General features: G+C 41.5%; 1 long non-coding RNA gene across 1 annotated transcript; it reads left to right on the top strand.

Annotated features, from left to right (window-relative positions):
* The first annotated feature begins 1,033 nt into the window (after positions 1 to 1,033).
* On the top strand, positions 1,034 to 1,434 carry LOC131265937 (uncharacterized). The gene is made up of 3 exons (XR_009178348.1): positions 1,034 to 1,135; positions 1,212 to 1,274; positions 1,336 to 1,434. It is a non-coding gene; the product is annotated as an uncharacterized LOC131265937 (long non-coding RNA).
* The last annotated feature ends 5,789 nt before the right edge of the window (positions 1,435 to 7,223 follow it).

Raw genomic sequence — 7,223 nt, 5'->3', positions numbered from 1 at the left:
AGACTCCAGTCGATAAAAAATACTGTTTTTGCTTTAACAGCAAAACCAACGTGAAAAGTGAGTGTTCATTGTAAGTTTTCGAAACATTAAACATGTTTTCTGTACAAAGAAAATGTGAATCGTTTAACAAAACGGTACGGGAACCGGTAATTGAGGAATGTTTGTTTGTGGTCATGAATGCATTGTGCATTGCAGTCCCACTTCCTTATCCTGACATGGCAGAGTGGTTGGTAAGTTGAATGCAATTGTATTTCGGTATGCTTCAGCCCCAACAATATATTATTTCAGATTTGATGAGATCGTCAACGGAAGAGGCGCCGTTACGCCTCCGTTCCAGTGACTCCACTGAAGGAACCGGGGCGAATCACGAGGATCTTACCGTATTACATTATACAGAGCTAGACGCCATTCCGTATTGCGTAAGTAGTAACAAATAATTTGTGGAAGTTTTTAAATTTTTCAGAAAGCGAACATTTCTCTCACTCTCGTCGAAGATGGTTACCAACGACATAATATTCTTTAAGAGCTCATATTCACGATAGAAGCCGGGCTGGAAATGGTTCGTCTGCATCCAATGTTGTAAAGACGAAAACATTCGGTAGATCTCTTGATGTTCTTCATCTCTTCCAAGTGAATGTAACAGTAAGTTGTTAATTTACATTGAATATTTGTTAATGTTAATGGTTTTGAAATTGAATAATGTTTTCCAAATCAGAATTGTTGAATTCATCGAAAACATCAATTGGTTATAGAGTAGGATTGCAGTACGAATTAGAGCGGGTGTTCAACCGCGAAAAGCCAATTTGGATTCAAATCAGCGATCAGGTGTGAACTTGTGCATGTGCCGATAAATTTTGTTTAAGGTAATATGCTCTCATGCTTTCCATATATGTATAAATCAACAAATCCTTGATTCTTTTTTCTTTCAGAAAATTTTAACCATAGCTAATGATAAAAAAATATACCATTTTTCTATAAAATGCATCCTTCCCTTGAACCAACCTGTCACTATACATATCCCAATGCAGTTGTAGTGCAGAACAATGCGGGTGCAGTTGTCTGGATCGTAAGCTGACCCATGAAGTATAAAGAGCATGTTATGAACGGATCTTCGACAATACACCGATTTTTACATGTAAGTAAAACTATGTAAACTACTGCTTACCGTTCAAAATTATGGGTACGAATGATACATATTTTTTCCCTCACAGCACGTGGTTGGCGGAATTAGCTAAATAGTTAATTTACTATTAGCAATAATTTAAACAAGCAATGTAAGTATGGTATTAAATTTCATCCAATCTTTTGAATTAATATGGTGTTTTATTTTTACAGAACCGAGACAATCAACAATTTTAGTGCATCGGAAAAAAATCAGAGACGAAACTCGTTAATTTTAGAAAATTAGGCGTTCCTTTTGTAAAAATATGGGTGAGGTATTAGAAATAATAAAATAATCCATAAAAACTGAAAATGTAACTGTTGATTTGAATTTTCAATTTTTAAACCGAAAAAACCGTTTACATTTAGCGCCTACATGTAGGCAACCGCCAGGTCGAAACGTTACGAGAGCGTACAATAAGGCGTTTGTATCTCTTCTAATAGACGCTAAATGTACGCTCTTCTTTTGTATGTTAATGTACGCGATTCGTCGCACGACGCATAAATTAATGCTCCTGGGGTGGTTGTAATACGAGGGTTGCCTTTTAAGTTTCGGGATTTGGAAAAACTGGTGATGCAATCTGTTAATTAATAATTTTATCGCAAAGTTTGACGTTTTTGAGGTTATCCGTACTCAGAACGTTTTGATATATGAGTGCTATTTGTGTTGTTAAAAAAATGTTTAAAGTTTCAATCGACACGAGTCTTTTTTGAGAGATCTTCGCTTCTTCAGGTGTTGAAAAACGTTGAAATCTCAGTTTATTTTTTACGTACGGGTATTAAAAGAAGTCATTTGGTGCTAGATCCAGGACTATATGGCGGATGACTCATCAAATCGATGTTTTGAGTACTCAAAAATGCAGTTGTTTGAGCCGATGTGTGAGAGCTCGCATTGTCGTGGTGACGGGTGATCCGTCGACAGCGGTTGAATTTCCTGATTAGTTGGAAGGCAACTGGCAAACAAATTGTTGTGTACCACTCAGAATAGACTGTTCTGCGTTGTTCTAGAGGTTTGGTTGCGATATATCCAGTTTTTCCGAAAAAACATGCGACTCTTTGCTTAGAAGTGCTTCGTGCGTGAACAACTTTGGTTGGATTCGCCTCATCTTGAAACACCCATACAGTCGATTGCAGTTTAGTTAAGGGCTCATTCGCGTAAATCCACGACTCATCATCTGTCACGATATTAAAGCGGGGTTTTGAAGCACCGCAATCGTATTTTTCGAGCATTTCTTCCGACCAATCGACACGAGTCTTTTTTTGAGAGATTGAAAAAATTTTGTGGAATCCAACACCAGCTAATTTTTTTGACAGTTAAATGTTCATGCAATATTAAGTATATGCTGGTCCCAGTAATACCAAAGGTTGTCTCTATCTCACAAAAAGTCACATGACGGTCTTGCAATATCCGTTCACACACAGCATCAATTGTTTTCGGAACGACAACTGATTTTGGACGACCTTCACGAAATTCATCTTGGAGTGAACTCCAACCACGATTTAATTTTCCAAACCATCGATAAATACTAATCATTGATGGAGCTTCATGACCAAAAGTTGAATTAAGTTCATTCATGCACTACTGCTGTGTCAATTCACGTCGAAAGTTGCAAAAAATTATCGCACGAAAATGTCCACGACCCAATTCCACAATTTGGCGGACATTGACACTTTTAACATTTTTTTAACAACACAAATAGCACTCGTATGTCAAAACGTTCTGAGTATGTATAACCTCGAAAACGTCAAACTTTACGATAAAATTGTTAGTTGGTAGATTGCATCAATAGTTTTTTCAAATCCCGAAACTTAAAAGGCAACCTACGTAAAAGTAAGTAAAACACACTACATGGTAATGTCAAGGAGGGAGTGGATCGGTCAGTTTTCCATTGCCATCAACACGTAACCAATTGACCGAGTCTCCCAGGTCAAATATCTGGGAGTCATTCTTGACGACGGGCTAACATTCAGTGCTCCCATTGATGGGGTCATCGCTAAGGTGGCAAAGAAGTGTGGGGTGATAAGTAGACTGGGGAACAACCTAAATTTTTTAGGGAAAGTTCACCTCTACAAATCAATTATCTCACCACATTTTGATTTTTGTCCATCAATATTGTTCCTCGGCAATCGGACACAGCCCAAAAGGTTGCAAAAAGTGCAAAATAAGGTAATGAGGTTAGTGTTGTAGTCGTAGTAAACTCCTGAGGGGCTCGTTACCGGGGTACCTTGGAGAAAGAGTAGTTAAAGTACTCATGATCCTAGAACGTCAAATTTTTCGACAGTATTTGCTAAAAATTCGGTTTTGTTATGTCTCTAAGTTGTATATTGTGAAAATTTAATGTTTGTAAGCATCGCACTTGCCATCACGATCTCACAGATGATGATGATGAGTTTTTTGTTTTGCAAATTTAATTGTAAATAAAAAATATGGAACAAGATATCTTTAAGACACGCGCGCGTAAAAGTGGAAATTTGAAGTTGATCTTTCTGTACTACATTAGGCGCTCTTATGCAATCACGTGACAGGCGCCTAGAATTCATCCAATGATGATTTTATCGACGCGACTAATTGTCTCACGGATAAGGTTTGCTTAATTTGCCAATCCTGGAAATTGGTAACTCCCCTCCATACGTTGGACGAGGGAGCTACCATACTTAATAACCGGGAGATCGGTACCATGGCCCAATAAACACGCGCGCGAAAAGTAACCCTTATTCGATCGATGCCTGATTTAATGTCGCTACTAATTCAAAATCAGAAAAAAGGGCCTGTTAAGCAAAACCGACCCTTCTGTGCGTTGTTGTTGGAATTTTGTGCTATTAGTGTGTGTAAGAGTGAGAGAAAGAAATAGGGAGAGGTTTAACGAGAAAATGAGAGGAAAGAGAGAGACATACGGTAAAGATAGAGGCAGACATAGTGGGGAACAGAGAGACAACAATGGAAAGTATGACAAGGCGAGGCATAGGGATAGGGATAGATATAGCCAGAAAGAGAGAGAGATAAATAGAAAGAGAGAGGTAATGAGAAAGAGAAAGAGACAGTGTGAATGCGATGGGAGATGTGGTAGCCCTACCAGCAATAGCTTCGGGTGGAGATAGGGAATTCAATGGGCAAGAGCGAGATGGTGATATTCTTGTCTCTTTTACACCAACGCAGAAATTCCCCCGTCCCGCCACTGCCAGAAATCTCTCCATACCGCGCTCATCTGTTGCCGCGGCAGCCGATCCGAACTGAAAAATCGAGGTTTGTGCATCAAAGTGCGCATGCGCAATGCAATACGGTACGAAGTTTAAATGCCCTGCGCGATCGGGTATTCGAAGACCCAGCGCGAGCGATCGAAACCCCAGCGCGAGCAATCGTAGACCAGTCGAATACCCAGCGCGGTCGAATACGTACGTACGGGTACCCGTACGAGTATACCCAGCGCGAGCGGTCATTCATTCTTACGTACGCAGCGCTAGCGATCGCTAAATGAAGAGCAAAAACCGAAACGCGGTGGCCATATGAATTCGCTCCGCGAGAGGTTTAAATGGCTAGAGCGGGTTGAGCGTATACCGATGCATTTCCATACAGTCCATACAAATGGCTACGCAGTAGATATATATTGGGCCTTTAGCACACCGTTCTCAACAAAGAGCGACGGTCTTGCAGTAGGTGCGCAGAGACCGGAGTGGAAACAACGCGGTTCAATTCCGCGTAACAGCTCGAAACATGAGAATGTGTAGAAGAAAGAGAAGAGAAAAAGAGCGAGGGCCCCGAAAGGGGCCTCCATTTTTCGTTTTTGCTGCGGCAACTTCGGTTTTGCTTCGGCAATTTCCAACCAAATCTTTCTGAATATTCGTGTCCCGATTTGGCCACAATTTGGCTGGCTTTACTTCGTGCAGTGTTTCGGGGGTAGGCAAATTAAGAAAGAGTACGATGGAGAGAAGAGAGATTGTTGATGAGGGATGGAAGATGGGAGATGGAAGATGGGACATGGGAGATGGGACATGGGAGATGGGAAAGTTGGGGACAAAGAGTGGTAAACAAATAAAGAGCGGGATGAGAAGTGGGAGAGATATAGAGATAGAGCGAAAGAGAGAAAGAGAGAGAGAGAAAGAGAAAGAGAGATGAGATAAGAAAGAGAGAAAGAGAACGAAGTTGAGAAAGCGAAAAAGATAAAGAGAGCAAAATTTAGAGAGCGAGAGAGAGAATGAGAGAGAGATAGGGAAAAGAAAGAAAGAGACAGAAAATGAGCGGCATAGGACGGTATGTCTAAGCTGACTTAGCGATTATGTGAGAAGGAGTGAGAACAATTGCGCTCGCATACAGGATTAGCTTACAACGCATCCAGTTGATTCGAACTCGCATCTCTATGCATGTGTTAACGGATCTACCACTACAAGAAAACAAAACAAGAACGTGAGCAGTGGGGATCGCTATCCGCGGCAGAGCATACGGTGGACCGATCCGAGACTGCAGTTGTGCGAGCAGGTAACTTTACCTTCCGCGAAACGAACAAGGCAAGAAAAGGGAGATAGTTCCTTCCGCGAAACACAGAAGGTGGGGGATAGCAAGCGACAGAGTGTGCCGGCCGTCGAGCTGCTACTTCGCGCCTTTTATGAATCATCACACACATGGAAGGATTCTCCATTACAAACAAAAGAAAGAAAAAATCGATGGGGGGAATAGTGAGCCACAGAACGTGCAGCGTATGCGGCACTGATGGCACAGGGAGAGAAGGATGTGCCCCTCATCGCATCGCAATAATATGGATTATCATGCGTAGCAGGAGTGTTATGCTCAGTTTACACGGGACGCAAAAGCCTGATAAAACACGAGCAAATGTCAGTTTTGCTGTCATTTTTTTTTCGTTTCGTGTCGCCGCTACTATTCGTGAGCCGATCCAAATGAAAGCGCATTCAGTGATGATTTGAGTGCTTAACTGTAAAACAATAGCAGAGAGGTAATGTGTCCACCGAAATCTTATCAACAAACATTGAACATCATCACAAACAACTCTTTTCCATCCACTTGGTATCAATACTAGGTGCACACATTTTAGCCTACTCCTTTTTTAACTCGACGACCGAGAAACAAATTTGCGCAGATTTTGACAACTGTAGTTAGTCAGTTAGTGTCAGACTGACAATATTTTACCGTTTGCAAAGGTTGCTTTGTGGTTCATGTTCGACCCACACTTTAAAAAGTGGCATAACCACAGGACATGCGTAGGCTTGCATGTACTGCGTAGCACAGAAACTGGTACAATATGCTGTAACTCGGTTTAAGTACATGTCTTTGAAAAACCTCCTACTAACCGGGCTGTTTGATAAACACGTTTGATTTGATATTTGGTAACATTTTTCGATATAACTGTAATTTTACATTTATATCGATGGGGGCTACAGTCAAAGGGAGATATCCTGTGCGCCAAGATCTGGCTCTGGTCGAACAGGGAGATGGTCAGCTTACTTCGTATCTTATCGATGGTCCCGCAATACGTATTTTAAACCCCCTTACCGTTCTGCAATTGCCGATACAATTGAAACCATAACGGGACGACATAGAACCATCAAAAATGCGGTAGGGGAACCAGAGACTGCCGACGGGCCAGGTACCTGGCCTAAAAAACCTAGTAAGAGATAACTTCTACATTTCGAATTCCAATCCAACGTTCTTTCTGGGGAATGTCTGCAATATTCAGTACTCCAATTTGACGTTGTTTCGTTTTTCCATTATTGCCATTTTATGATTTGTAATCACTGCGGTATCAGGTGTCTTTACTTCCATAAATTTTCGAAGGCATGTTAATAAACATTCGCTACTATGGTGAGCAGTGGAAACGTCTAGCCCGCTCCGTCAAGGCGGGGACAGGGGACGTATACACGGAAGGGAAACTCAACTACGATGAGTTCGCAACTATGCTGACGGAAGCTAAGTTAACCGTCAATTCTCATCCACTAACCTATCTCCGTTTAGATTCAGCCGAATCGGAGGCTCTGACTCCGAATCACTTCTTATTGGGCAGCTCAGGCGGACGTAGGACACTTACGCTGACCACGGACACTTCTTCCAAGAC

Source organism: Anopheles coustani, chromosome 2 (assembly GCF_943734705.1).
Source record: "Anopheles coustani chromosome 2, idAnoCousDA_361_x.2, whole genome shotgun sequence".
Classification (NCBI taxonomy): Eukaryota; Metazoa; Arthropoda; class Insecta; order Diptera; family Culicidae; genus Anopheles; species Anopheles coustani.
This window is presented reverse-complemented; position numbering and strand designations above follow the sequence as displayed.